Genomic DNA, 12,846 nt, shown 5'->3' with positions numbered 1-12,846 from the left:
CTGACTTTTGTCGTGGAAATTTCTTAAAGATGATCCTTTAGTGACAAATAGCTTTGAAATTATGTATTAAAGTGTCCGATCCGGTGGCCATGTACTGCTTGCCTGTGTATCGGCTGGGGACATCTCTGCACTGCTGATCCGCCTCCGCTTGGGATGGTTTCCTGCTGGCTCCGCTCTGAACGGGACTCTCGCTGCTGTGTTGGATCCGCTTTGGACTGGACTCTCGCGACTGTGTTGGGTCCATTATGGATTGAACTTTCACAGTATCATGTTAGACCCGCTCGACATCCATTGCTTTCCTCCTCTCCAAGGTTCTCATAGTCATCATCATTGTCACCGACGTCCCTCTGGGTCATTATTGTCACCGATGTCCCACTGGGTGTGAGTTTTCCTTGCCCTTATGTGGGCCTACCAAGGATGTCGTAGTGGTCTGTGCAGCCCTTTGAGACACTAGTGATTTAGGGCTATATAAGTAAACATTGATTGATTGATTGATAAAGTAACAAACAAATAATAACAAGCTTTGCAAAGCGAGACCAAACCAGAACGACACATCCCTTCGTTCCAGCTTGTTCTAACGCCTTTAGAATTTGACAAGACAATTATACATTCTCAGAAGTCCCACCCTCCATCCTCATTTACATACAGTACACCAGTGGAATGAATACCCAAAGTCCTGTGAAGGGGAGAGGGTGTCGTTTTTCCAGAGGGGGGTGGTCACTCAGGAAAGGGGAACAATTGAGCTCTGTTGGGGGTCAAGAAAAAATGACACATATGCTCAGGTCAACTTAAGTCCACATGTTACATCAAAGACACAGGAGACAGAGCTTGATCAGATAATAGATCTCTTGCTAAATGTCACATTCCTAAACCTAATAAACAACTTTTGGTACCCAGTTCAAAGAACATCATCTATTTAAACAAGTGTAAGTAATTTTGCTATCACACTTTTCGCGTAAATACACACTTCTCAATGTTGGCATGTTACAGATACGGCAACAGCTGACTGATTTGCAGGTGTGTAATTTGTTGTGAGTTTATGCACTGTCTTAGTTTTGTTGTTCGACCAAGGTGATGTTGGTAGAGAGGCGGTATAGCTCGGTTGGCAGAGCGGCCGTGCCAGCAACTTGAGGGTTGCAGGTTCGATTCCCGCTCCCGCCATCCTAGTCACTGCCGTTGTGTCCTTGGGCAAGACACTTTACCCACCTGCTCCCAGTGCCACCCACACTGGTTTAAATGTAACTTAGATATTGGGTTTCACTATGTAAAGCGCTTTGAGTCACTAGAGAAAAGTGCTTTGTAAATATAATTCACTTCACTTATTATAAAAAAATTAAAAAAACAATTTACAAACACAAGCTATGGGATGACATAAGAGGAAACGTGACCCCGGAAGTAAATGCGTCATTCCATAGCTTGTGTTTGTAAATTGTTTTTAAATTGTTTTTTATAATATAGCGCTAACAAAACATCTGTATTTTTATAATATAGCATTAACAAAACGTCTGTATTAATCATGACCCCGGAAGTAAATGGGGGGGAAGGTTTTTGTAGGGGGGAAGAAATTTGGCGTGACAGCGCCTATCTCAGCTACAATCGGGCGGAAGGCGGGGTACACCCTGGACAAATCGCCACCACATCGCAGGGCCAACACAACATATTCACCATTAATTACTTGCTTATTAACATGCAAATTGGTAACATATTGGTTCTTAACTAGTCATTAAGTACTAATTAATGCCTTATTCGGCATGGCCTTATTATAACCCTAACCCTCTAACCCTGACCCTAACCCTAACCAAATAACTAACATATTCTATTACTTATAATATGTTCCCCTAGTGTCCAAATATCTCTAAATTAAGTCTTTACTTAGAATATGTTACCCTATGCTAAAGTGTTACCAAAAACATACAACTTTGTCTTGAATTTGAAAAAAAAAAAAATACATTTTATTTTTCACTAAAGAAGGGTTTGGTGAATGCTCATATGAAACTGGTGGGGTTCGGTGCCCCCAACAAGGTTAAGAACTGCTGATCTAAACATTTAAAGTTAAAGTAGCAATGATTGTCAGACACACACTAGGTGTGGTGAAATGTGTCCTCTGCATTTGACCCATCACCCTTGATCACCCCCTGGGAAGTGAGGGGAGCAGTGGGCAGCAGCGGTGCCATTTCTTCACAAAAAAAGAAATCTTTAACATCGATATTTATGGAACATGTCCACAAAAATGAATATTGCATTGTTGCATTTCTTTTCACAGTTTCTTAACTTACATTCATACTTTGTTGAAGTATTATTCAATAAATATATTTATAAAGGATTTTTGAATTGTTGCTATTTTTAGAATACATTTTTTTTAAATCTCACGTACCCCTTGGCATGCCTTCAAGTACCCCCAGGGGTACGCGTACCCCCATTAGAGAACCACAGGCTTAGTTTATTATTTATTTTAGTACAGCGGCCAGCACTAAAAGATGAGCCCGTTTTGATGCGAAAATAAATGTTATGTTGTGATGTTGTATTTTATTTTTTATCATATTGTATATGTATTATGTGTTTTTTTTTATTTTTCACTCTCTTTCTTTATTCAAATTTTTTTAATCATATATTCATTTGATAGGGAAATCACAATACAAGTACTAAGAAAACAGACACATTTTTGTCGCTCCTGCCCTCCAAAAAAAAAAAGGTAAAAAATTAAATAAATAAATAAATAAACTGAAAAATAGTTTAAGTAAAATCCATCCATTTTCTAACGTTTGTCCCGTTTGGGGTCACTTGAGCCTATCTCAGCTGCATTCGGGCAGAAGGCGGTGTACACCCTGGACAAGTCGCCACCTCATCGCAGGGCCAACACAGATAGACAGACAACATTCACACTCACATTCACACACTAGGGACCATTTAGTGTTGCCAATCAACCTATCCCCAGGTGCAAGTCTTTGGAGGTAATGTAGCCTCCCGGCAACACTAGCGATGGCCTGCCCGGCGGCCAGATCCTTATAATTGTTCAGCACACCATTTTCTGTCATGGTTTGGTAGTCAACTTTAGTGGCGATTGTATTATACCTTAATAGCAGTTCAGCCAACCCTTTTAAGTTACAGTTCGTTAGTTAAAATAGTCTGCAATTGGGTTATGCCTTAATAACTGTTCAGCCAACCCTTTTAAGTTACATTTTTTTAGTTAACATGGGCAGCGATTGGGTCATGCCTTAATAGCTGTTCAGCCAACCCTTTTAAGTTACGGTTTGGTAGTTAAAAGGGCGGGGATTGCGTCATGCCTTAATAGCGGTTCAGCCAACACTTTGAGAAATGGTATAACGGAGTTCCTAGAAAAGATGTCGCTGTGACAACAGTTTGTTCGCCCCCAAAAAAGCTATTATTCTGGGTTTGCAGCCTCTAGTAAATTTGAGTTTTTTTAACAATGTGACAAAAGAAGAAATAATAAAAATTGTAAAAAAATTGTAAAACTAAGAGTGTGTCAGTCTCCCAGATAATAACATATTAAAGCATCAGTTTGAAACAAGGTTCTGATAAATGGTGACATTGTATAGTGGATTATACACTGACTGGTGATTTGAATTTGCTGCCCAAAATGGCTCTCACAGAAAAGAAGACTGATAATGTTATATTATGAACAAAAGACTTGGGCTTTGAAATTTCATGAGTTTTTCAGAATTTTATTGATTAAATAAAAAACTACAAAGAGCTTGATAGTAAGTGGAAAAGAGGCCTACCTGAAAACATTAGAGATATATTCTTACATTACGCACACACCTTAGTATTGCACATTACATAGCAGACAAATCACAGAAACCTCAATTATTAATTGCTAAAGTTGCGCTGAACAGAAATCCTTATAAATGTTCAGCCAACCCTTTTAAGTGCCGGTACAGTGGTTAACATGGGCGGGGATTGCGTCATGCCTTAATAGCTGTTCAGCCAACCCTTTTAAGTTACGGTTCGGTAGTCAACATGGGCGCAATTAGGTCATGCCTTAATAAAGCAGGTTCCCCAGCATTGCATTGCGTCCACCTTTTGGCTATTTTGAAGAAACTAGAATATAAAACATGTTTTCAGTTATTTCACCTTTTTTTGTTAAGTACACAACTCCACATGTGTTCATTCATAGTCTTGATGTGACAATCTACAATGTACATAGTCATGAAAATAAAGAAAACAGATTTGTGTCCAGATTTTTGGGCTGTACTGTCTTTTCTTAAAATAAATTAGCAAACAAACTAAGAAAAACTTTTTACATTGTCATTACGGGGTATTGTCTGTAGAATTTTGAGGACAAAGATTGCTGTATTCTATTTTGGAATAAGGCTGCAACATACAATGTGGAAAAAGTGAAGTGCTGTGAATACTTTGTGGATGCACTGTATATGTAGGATTACATGTAGTCTTGTTAGAACTAGTGTTGCATAATGAATCATATGTACATTTTGATCAAATATATAAACTGTGTACAACAGTTTGAAAAGAAGATCACATTTTGAACAAATATATATATATAAAAATAGCACTACATCAAATGTTCCTGTACTATTTCAATATATTTGCACATCCAAGAGAAATACAACATTACAGGTTATTTAACCCAATATTGTAGTCTATAATGCATGACTAGTTTGAGCCAGAGTTCTGTTTGGCAGATATCCCAGGATGCAACAGGACACTTAAAATCAGAATCAGCTTTATTGGCCAAGAATATTCAACACGCATTACCTATTTTACTTGATAGTCTGCACTCTCTTTGTTTAATGCAAGAACTAAAGTAATAAAGTACCAATGACTGCCAAGTACTTGTAAAATGGTTTGTTTTTGGCTAAGTTGGAGGGCTAATTCCTTGTTTTTTTTTATTTCAACAAATATATTATCTGGTTGTGTAGGAGACACATTAATATCCCAGGTGTCCACAGGTGGCAATATAACACTGGCTATATAAACACAGGTGTCGGGAATTTAGAATCAGAGATGGGATTTATGGCTCTTCGAAGGGAGCCGGATTTTGAAGAGCGGTTCCTTTCAAAGAACTGTTTGAAAGACCGCCTCGGTATTATAGATGGGGTTTTTTTCCACTGTTTTCTTAAATGGAGGAAACAATCACTGGTAGCAGACCAGCGGTTATAATTGACATTTACGCAAGTAAGAATAAATAAAAAGTAAAATTGCAATAAAAGTTTGAAATAGTAAAATGTGACCACAGAATTGTACACAGCACCACCTACCTGCTGTGCATACGCTTGAATGACTTTAGGTATCAGAATAATTACCCAGACAAGTGGATACAAAATAATAAATAAAAACATTTAAAAGTAAAAATAATTTGAAAAAAAAAAGTAAATCCAAATGCTTTTATGTTGTTTTTTTTTTTACTGTAACTCATTTTTTAGTCCCTTTGCCAGTAGGTGACTCTATATTTTCATCTGCATAAAAAAACTGCGAATCATTCTCATTTGTTAAAAAGACTCAAACCGTTGGTGAACATCCCATCTGGAGTCAGGTGGGTTTTTTTTTCTAGCTCTTTCCAGACACACCACACTTAAACCACTTTTGTGTTCCAGCAGCGGTCGTTTATTTCTCTCACCACTGAAGTCATACTTTGTTTTGTAGAATGTCATGTTATTAAATGGGAAACTACTCATCATCATCATCATCATCATCTGGACAATGTCATGAGGATGGACCACACCCAATTCCTGGGTGACTACCGGAGGACAGTCACCACACAAATCCAAACCTCTATCTTTTGGAAAAGATGAGTAAGAAGGAAAAAAGAAAAATGAATAAGGTGGATTTATTGAGGAAAAAGACACAAGTAGACATTTGGTGGATGTTAAGGACGCCTTTTGGACAACTCCTGCGAAAAGATGTCGCACACCTGCAGCTGATTAGGTGAGTGCAATCATTACATGAATTGTAACAGACCAGGGGTCTCAGACACGTGGCCCGCGAGACGTTATTTATGCAGACCCCACCTTAATATGAAACTTTAATGTTAGTGCGGCCAGCAAGTTTTATATGAATGGTGCATGCCAGCATTGTTATTTGGGTCCAAAAATGCTCTTTCAACATTCGGGGTTGCCTACCCCTGCGTTAGTGGAAAAGCGGCAAATTAGTGAAAGCGACAGAAACGTTGCCATGGAGGCAAGGGTTGCTAAAATTAAATTTGAGTCAAAATCATTTATTGATCTTCAAAAGTGTCAAGTAAAAAGTGTAGGTACAGTCGTGGTCAAAAGTTTACATATAATTGTAAAGAATATAACGTCATGGCTGTCTTGAATTTCCAATAATTTCTCCAGCTCTTATTTTTTTTGTGATGCAGTGATTGGAGCACATAGTTGTTGGTCACAAAAAACATTCATGAAGTTTGCTTCTTTTATGAATTTATTATGGCTTTACAGAACATGTGAGCACATCTGCTGGGTCAAAAGTATATTAAGTTACATGTCCTTTGGCAAGTTTCACTGCACTAAGGGACGTTTGGTAGCCATCCACAAGCTTCTGCTTGAATTGTTCACCACTCCTCTTGACAAAATTGCTGCAGTTTAGCTAAATGTGTTGGTTTTCTCACATGTAATTGTTTCTTCAGCATTTTCCCCACGTTTAAGTCAAGACTTTGGGAAGGCTGTTCTAAAACCTTCATTCTAGTCTGATTTACCCATTGCTCTACCACTTTTGAGGTGTGTTTGGGGTCATTGTTCAGTTCAGTTTATTTTCATCCATCCATTTTCTACCGCTTATTCCCTTTCGGGGTCGCGGGGGGCGCCTATCTCAGCTACAATCGGGCGGAAGGCGGGGTACACCCTGGACAAGTCGCCACCTCATCGCAGGGCCAACACAGATAGACAACATTCACACTCACATTCACACACTAGGGACCATTTAGTGTTGCCAATCAACCTATCCCCAGGTGCATGTCTTTGGAGGTGGGAGGAAGCCGGAGTACCCGGAGGAGACCCACGCATTCACGGGGAGAACATGCAAAGTCCAGACAGAAAGATCCCGAGCCTGGATTTGAACCCAGGACTGCAGGACCTTCGTATTGTGAGGCAGACGCGCTAACCCCTCTGCCACCGTTATTTTCAGTCTAACAAAAACATATTCAAACATAGATCACGAACCTCGGATTCAGGAGGAACAGTGTGGTTTTCGTCCTGGGCGTGGAACTGTGGACCAGCTCTATACTCTCGGCAGGGTTCTTGAGGGTGCATGGGAGTGGACCAGCTCTATACTCTGGGCAGGGTTCTTGAGGGTGCATGGGAGTTTGCCCAACCAGTCTACATGTGCTTTGTAGACTTGGAGAAGGCATTGGACCGTGTCCCTCGGGAAGTCCTGTGGGTAGTGCTCAGAGAGTATGGGGTATCGGACTGTCTTATTGTGGCGGTCCGCTCCCTGTACGATCAGTGCCAGAGCTTGGTCCGCATTGCCGGCAGTAAGTCGGACACATTTCCAGTGAGGGTTGGACTCCCCCAAGGCTGTCCTTTGTCACCGATTCTGTTCATAACTTTGATGGACAGAATTTCTAGGCGCAGTCAAGGCGTTGAGGGGTTCCGGTTTGGTGGCTGCAGGATTAGGTCTCTGCTTTTTGCAGATGATGTGGTCCTGATGGCTTCATCTGACCGGGATCTTCAGCTCTCACTGGATCGGTTCGCAGCCGAGTGTGAAGCGACCGGAATGAGAATCAGCACCTCCAAGTCCGAGTCCATGGTTCTCGCCCGGAAAAGGGTGGAATGCCATCTCCGGGTTGGGGAAGAGACCCTGCCCCAAGTGGAGGAGTTCAAGTACCTAGGAGTCTTGTTCACGAGTGAGGGAAGAGTGGATCGTGAGATCGACAGGCGGATCGGTGCGGCGTCTTCAGTAATGCGGACGTTGTACCGATCCGTTGTGGTGAAGAAGGAGCTGAGCCGGAAGGCAAAGCTCTCAATTTACCGGTCGATCTACGTTCCCATCCTCACCTATGGTCATGAGCTTTGGGTCATGACCGAAAGGATAAGATCACATGTACAAGCGGCCGAAATGAGTTTCCTCCGCCATGTGGCGGGTCTCTCCCTTAGAGATAGGATGAGAAGCTCTGCCATCCGGGAGGAACTCAAAGTAAAGCCGCTGCTCCTCCACATCGAGAAGAGCCAGATGAGGTGGTTCGGGCATCTGGTCAGGATGCCACCCGAACGCCTCCCTAGGGAGGTGTTTAGGGCACGTCCAACCGGTAGGAGGCCACGGGGAAGACCCAGGACACGTTGGGAAGACTATGTCTCCCGGCTGGCCTGGGAACGCCTCGGGATCCCCCGGGAAGAGCTAGACAAAGTGGCTGGGGAGAGGGAAGTCTTGGTTTCCCTGCCTAGGTTGTTGCCCCCGTGACCCGACCTCGGATAAGCGGAAGAAGATGGATGGATGGATAGATAACGATTCAAAAATGAATAACATGACTGAAACAGGCAGAAGCAAGAACAGATAAACATCTACGTTTAACAACTAGTCTTGCTTTTGGTAAAATAAACTTAGATTCATCTCTTAGATTGTATTTGCTGGTCTGTAGAGAGAAGACCCAACCTCCGGGCTGATGACTTTAGCTTGTCCTGAACAATTTGGAGGTCATCCTCCTTTTTCATCGTCCCATTTACTCTCTGTAAAGCAGCAGTTCCATTGGCAGCAAAACAGTCCCAGAGCATAATACTACCACCACCATGCTTGACAGTAGGGATGGTGTTCTTTGGATTAAAAGCCTAGGCTTTTCTCTTCCAAACATACTTCTGGGTATTGTAGCCAAACAGTTCCATTTTCATTTCATCTGAGATCACACGGACCAAGATGAGACTTTCTGGAGGAAAGTAATTTTTTGTGAGCAGCAGGTATAGGCTCCAATCACTCTATCACATAAAAATAAGAGTTGTAGAAATGTCCTTTACAAGTGTATGTAAACTTTTGATCACGACTAGATGTATCTGGGTAACAGCCCTGTATTGACTGGATGTAAGATTGATACTAAAAATTGCAGTATCGTTCAACCCCACCCAACGTAGGATTCCACTATTGTTCAAAAGTCAGCATTTGATTTGTGGATTTAGCAATGCCATAGTTTAGCGGTGCATGGCTGAGTGGTGAGCACACACACCTTTATAAGTCAAGTAAAGTACCAATGATTGTCACGCACACACGAGGTGTGGTGAGATTAACTCTGCATTTGACCCATCACCCTTGTTCACCTACTGGGAGGTGAGAAGAGCAGTGAGCAGCAGCGGTGGCCGCGCCCGGGAATAATTTTTGGTGATTTAACCCCCAATTCCAACCCTTTATGCTAAGTACCAAGCAGGGAGGTAAGGGCTCCCATTTTTTATTTTATAGCAAGACTATTAACTATCCAACTATGTATGTACACATGCACAGACATATAATTCTGTAAATGCAATTAAAACAGACACAGGTAGGTCAAAAAACATTAAAAACTGACCAAACTCTTTTAAACCTGGTTAAAGTGACCTAACACATACAGTTGTGCTTATAAGTTTACATACCCTGGGAGAATTTAGGATTTCTTCTCGACCAAGCTGTTATGATCCGCTGCCCGGATCATACCATGTTCAGGTTTTGAGTCTGTTTTGTATTATGGTATGCTAATGTTTGCCTTAGTTCCTGGTTGCACTTCTTTGTTTGTTCGGTCACCACGGTAACGTATTATTTTCACCTGCCGCGGTTTCCAGACGCACACCTGTTTTTGTTAATCACTGCCTTGATTTAAGCCTGCCTTCTTTGTTCACTCGTCCTTGCTTCCCAATTTGTGTTCGCACAACAGTGAAGACCTTGAGCCTCGATTCGGTAATCCCATGTCTGTACTTGCTAGCTTCCGCGCTAAGTTTACATACCTTGGGAGAATTTAGGATTTCTTCTCGACCAAGCTGTTATGATCCGCTGCCCGGATCATATCATGTTCAGGTTTTGAGTCTGTTTTGTACTATGCTAATGTTTGCCTTAGTTCCTGGTTGCACTTCCTTGTTTGTTCGGTCACCATGGTAACGTATTATTTTCACCTGCCGCGGTTTCCAGACGCACACCTGTTTTTGTTAACCACTGCGTTGATTTAAGCCTGCCTTCTTTGTTCACTCGTCCTTGCTTCCTAATTTGTGTTCGCACAACAGTGAAAACCTTGAGCCTCGATTCGGTAATCCCATGTCTGTACTTGCTAGCTTCCGAGCTAAGTTTACATACCTTGGGAGAATTTAGGATTTCTTCTCGACCAAGCTGTTATGATCCGCTGCCCGGATCATATCATGTTCAGGTTTTGAGTCTGTTTTGTATTATGGTATGCTAATGTTTGCCTTAGTTCCTGGTTGCACTTCCTTGTTTGTTCGGTCACCATGGTAACGTATTATTTTCACCTGCCGCGGTTTCCAGACGCACACCTGTTTTTGTTAACCACTGCCTTGATTTAAGCCTGCCTCCTTTGTTCACTCGTCCTTGCTTCCTAATTTGTGTTCGCACAACAGTGAAGACCTTGAGCCTCGATTCGGTAATCCCATGTCTGTACTTGCTAGCTTCCGCGCTAAGTTTACATACCTTGGGAGAATTTAGGATTTCTTCTCGACCAAGCTGTTATGATCCGCTGCCCGGATCATATCTTGTTCAGGTTTTGAGTCTGTTTCGTATTATGTTCGGCTAATGTTTGCCTTAGTTCCTGGTTGCACTTCCTTGTTTGTTCGGTCACCATGGTAACGTATTATTTTCACCTGCCGCGGTTTCCAGACGCACACCTGTTTTTGTTAACCACTGCCTTGATTTAAGCCTGCCTTCTTTGTTCACTTGTCCTTGCTTCCTAATTTGTGTTCGCACAAAAGTGAAGACCTTGATCCTCGATTCGGTAATCCCTGGTCTGTACTTGCTAGCGTCCGCGCTAAGTTTACATACCTTGGGAGAATTTAGGATTTCTTCTCGACCAAGCTGTTATGATCCGCTGCCCGGATCATATCATGTTCAGGTTTTGAGTCTGTTTCGTATTATGTTCTGCTAATGTTTGCCTTAGTTCCTGGTTGCACTTCCTTGTTTGTTCGGTCACCATGGTAACGTATTTTTTTCACCTGCCGCGGTTTCTAGACGCACACCTGTTTTTGTTAATCACTGCCTTGATTTAAGCCTGCCTTCTTTGTTCACTCGTCCTTGCTTCCTAATTTGTGTTCGCACAAAAGTGAAGACCTTGATCCTCGATTCGGTAATCCCATGTCTGTACTTGCTAGCTCCCGCGCTAAGTTTACATACCTTGGGAGAATTTAGGATTTCTTCTCGACCAAGCTGTTATGATCCGCTGCCCGGATCATATCTTGTTCAGGTTTTGAGTCTGTTTTGTATTATGGTATGCTAATGTTTGCCTTAGTTCCTGGTTGCACTTCCTTGTTTGTTCGGTCACCATGGTAACGTATTATTTTCACCTGCCGCGGTTTCCAGACGCATACCTGTTTTTGTTAACCACTGCGTTGATTTAAGCCTGCCTTCTTTGTTCACTTGTCCTTGCTTCCTAATTTGTGTTCGCACAAAAGTGAAGACCTTGATCCTCGATTCGGTAATCCCTGGTCTGTACTTGCTAGCTTCCGCGCTAATATTTCGCTCCTCTAGCTCCCATGCTAATAGTTTTGTTTTGCCTTTTGTGCCTTGTGCAAGTTTTTCTGTTTCATAGTCTTTTTATTTTAAATAAATCAGTATTTCTTACCTTCACGCTGTGTCCGAGCCCGACTGCATCCACGAGAAAACGAACCCGCATCACGATGCCACGCAATCGTCACAGTACAAATAATTCGTTAGTATGGTGACAGAACAAACAAGGAAGTGCAACCAGGAACTAAGGCAAGCAGAACATGATACAAAACAGACTCAAAACCTAAATATGATATGATCTGGACAGCGGATCATAACACATGCAGCCCATTTTTCTTCAAGTGCCTCCTTATTGTGCATCTTGAAACAGTCACACCACTATTTTTTCAGAGAGTCCTGTATTTCAGCTGAAGTTATTTGTAGATTTTTCTTATCATCTCAAAAAAATTTCCTGGCTGTTGTGGCTGAAATCTGAGCCGGTCTAAATGAATCCCTCATTTTCCACTTCTTAGTCAGCGTTTGAACACTGCCGATTGGCATTCTCAATTTCTTGGGTATCTTTTTATACCCCTTTCCTGTTTTATGCAGTTCAATTACCTTTTCTCGCAGATCCTTTGACTGTTTTGCTTTCCCCATGATGCAATGGTCTGTCAGAAGCCCAGACACTCACCGATCTTTCATACACACACATTAATTACAAAGAAACCGGTCGCAGGTGAGGATTGGAACCTTGATTAGCCATTCAAACCTGTTTGTGTCAACCTTTTTGCATGTTATCAGATCAGGGTTACTGGGGTGTGTAAACTTTTGATCAGGGTCATTTGGGTACTTTCTTTTGTCATTTTGATTTAAAAAGAGTAAACAGTTGTTTGCCCATAAATAGCTTCACACAACCATTAATCATGAGTGGAAGAAAGGTGTTTGTGTTATCATTCATATTCTCTGAAGAATGGCAAAGAAATCATAAATTCTCCTAGGGTATGTCAACTTATGAGCACGACTGTGTCATTGTTAATTTGCAGTCCTACTATGTCCTAAAAGTAATTGACCTCTGTACAGTATAGTGCATTTCTCCTCACCCTAAAATTATGCAAATGGGCTTTGTGTTGTGTTTGCACCCTGAGGCCAGCCCCAGTGATGAGGAATTCTGTGTATTCCCGGCCAGGGAATGTCACTGAACAGAAGTCACACATACTGTACACACCTTTTGTTTTCTTTGTCATGTGTACATACCGTCACTAAGTGCTTCCATAG

At 41.8% G+C, this 12,846-nt stretch overlaps 1 long non-coding RNA gene across 1 annotated transcript in view; it reads left to right on the top strand.

The window, feature by feature from the left end:
• The first annotated feature begins 5,526 nt into the window (after positions 1 to 5,526).
• LOC133545970 (uncharacterized) overlaps positions 5,527 to 12,846 on the top strand; it is a 152,726-nt gene continuing 145,406 nt past the window's right edge. The window contains exon 1 of the long non-coding RNA XR_009804949.1: positions 5,527 to 5,904. This is a non-coding gene — a long non-coding RNA (uncharacterized LOC133545970). The remainder of the gene's footprint in view (positions 5,905 to 12,846) is intronic.

The sequence above is a fragment of the Nerophis ophidion genome, linkage group LG29, assembly GCF_033978795.1.
Source record: "Nerophis ophidion isolate RoL-2023_Sa linkage group LG29, RoL_Noph_v1.0, whole genome shotgun sequence".
Taxonomy (NCBI): domain Eukaryota; kingdom Metazoa; phylum Chordata; class Actinopteri; order Syngnathiformes; family Syngnathidae; genus Nerophis; species Nerophis ophidion.
The sequence above is the reverse complement of the archived record's forward strand: the minus strand, read 5'-3'. Positions and strand labels throughout refer to the sequence as shown.